We start from the raw sequence: 2,619 nt of genomic DNA, 5'->3' as shown, positions 1-2,619 counted from the left end.
TCAGCATAAAAAACATTTGCTGCAAGTTTGAAGTATTGAAGTTCTACTGATTCAACTACCCGATTAGGAAGATCATTCCACAACTTCGTCACAAAACAATGTTGTTCTGGAATCCTTCCAAAGTGACCAAGTGTTTGGCAGAAGGCAGATATCACGAGAAGTTCCAGTGCCTCCCCAAGAGGATGGACGGATGTATGGAATTTGGGCCACATGGCAAGTTGTTGGGGCCTTGGGGGTTACTCAGCACTGAAGCTGCACTATGAAGTAAAAGCTAAGATGTTAAACAGCGCAACATGGAAGATAAGAGACTTTTGCGATTAAGGAGTCCTGCAACAAAGGACTTATGTGACTAAGAAGTCTTGTGACTGAGGACTCTCATGTAACTACAGAGTCCTGCAACTAAGGAATGTCGTGGCTAACGACTCTAGCTACTAAGGAATTCTGCGACTACGCACTTATACAACGAAAGAGTCCTACAATTAAGGACTATCGTGGCTAACGACTCTTGCGACTAAAGCCTCCCGCGACTAAGGAGTCCTGCAACTATGATCTATTGTGACTAACAATTCTTACGACTATGGAGTCTTGAGACTAAGAAATTCTGTAACAAAGAGTCCTTCAACTAAGGACTACTGCGGCTAAGGAATCCTGCAAATAAGGAGTCCTGCAACTAAGGACTGGCAAATAGGTTTCTTGCGACAATGGAGCTCCATAACTAAGGACTCTTGAAACAAGTAAGATTCAAGTCAAACACCAGACTCGTTTAATAAAATGCTTGCAGTCTCTCAAACGACATTCAAACTTATACATTAACTTATATATATATATATATATATATATATATATATATATATATATATATATATATATATATATATATATTATATAAAAAAATATATATATATATATATATATATATATATATATATATATATAAATTTTATATATATATATATATATATATATATATATATATATATATATATATATTATATTTGAACAATCCTAGCTGAGTGTGTGCGTAGTAATAATATCATCAATATCTTCGTTATTATCATAATCATCATTAACAGCAAAATAAAACACATTTATGATAACAATATCATTAAAAAGGATTATTTTAATTCACATATAATTCAACATGATACAGCCTTTGCTGGATTAGGTGACGAAAAAAAGGGTTTGATGGAAGATGATGCCTTTGACGAGAAGGCATTGGAGAGGGCGCATCAGGCAACCGACCCCTTAATGAAGGGATAACGGTGGGAAAGAAGTAATGCGACGTTGTTTAACTTTCTCTGTATTATTGCTTATTGCTATCATTATTCTTTCTAAACGTGGGCAGATTTATATAAAGTAATTGTAGCAGAACCACCATTACCACCTCCACTAAAACCAATAATAGTACTATAAGTAGAATCAGAGTTATTTTCATTCGAATCCATACCTTACCAACATAAAATTATTTTTAGCAAGCCTTACCACAACTATATTATTATTATTATTATTATTATTATTATTATTATTATTATTATTATTATTATTATTATTACTACTACTAGCTAAGCTGCAGCCTTATTGGGAAAAGCAGCAGCGGCAGCAGCAGTAGTAGTAGTAGTAGTTGTAGAAGCAGTAACTACTCTTACCAATAACCTCCCCAACTCTTTGAGCAGTGCTTTTCATTTCACGCTCATTATCTTGCAACAGAGGAAATTGTTTGTTTGGACAAGAATTCCTTTTTAATGCTACATCCTAATGGACTAATATCTATAGCCCAAGCCGCCCTAGCAGATGTTGTTTAAACAAGAAGCAGCGGGACTTATTCATCGCCAACGTCCTTCAGAATCTGCGTCTCGGTTTGATTCCAGATAACGCCGCGGCCTTCGTCGGCGTCTGGATTGCTTCAAGGGAAAGACTCGAAAAAAAAAGTGCCCCTTTCAGAGGGCTGCTCTACAGCCACTGAAAAATTTTCATTCATGCTTGCTGTTTTTATTAGTGAAGTGTGTGTGTATATATATATATATATATATATATATATATATATATATACATATATATATAAATATTTATATGTACTGTATATATATACATATATATATATAAAATAATATATATACTAGTGTAGGTAACCCGTCAAAATGACGTCCAAATATTCAGATAGATATACACACACAAACTTATCCACTCTCGCCACGGTATGACTACTCTCTCTCTCTCTCTCTCTCTCTCTCTCTCTCTCTCTCTAACCGGAGGGACTGGGAGAGCTGGGTGTGACAGGAGAAAAAATAATATATATATAAATATATATATATATATATATATATATATATATATATATATATATAACCAGAGACTTGCTCTATGCATAAATATATATATATATATATATATATATATATATATATAGATTTATAAACTTGAATGCATCATATGGCTGTTTGTTTATCTTGCCTGAAATAATCGAGAGAGAGAGAGAGAGAGAGAGAGAGAGAGAGAGAGAGATGGGAAGGTGGGAGGAGAGAGAAAACAAAGGTCCCCTTTCATTGAGGTGTCCTGCACCGAGGACTCCTGCCCTCTGCTGTGCCCATAATAACACAGGGTACTGGCAATAATGGCACT

The sequence above is a fragment of the Palaemon carinicauda genome, chromosome 9 (genome assembly GCF_036898095.1).
Source record: "Palaemon carinicauda isolate YSFRI2023 chromosome 9, ASM3689809v2, whole genome shotgun sequence".
Classification (NCBI taxonomy): Eukaryota; Metazoa; Arthropoda; class Malacostraca; order Decapoda; family Palaemonidae; genus Palaemon; species Palaemon carinicauda.
The sequence above is the reverse complement of the archived record's forward strand: the minus strand, read 5'-3'. Positions refer to the sequence as shown.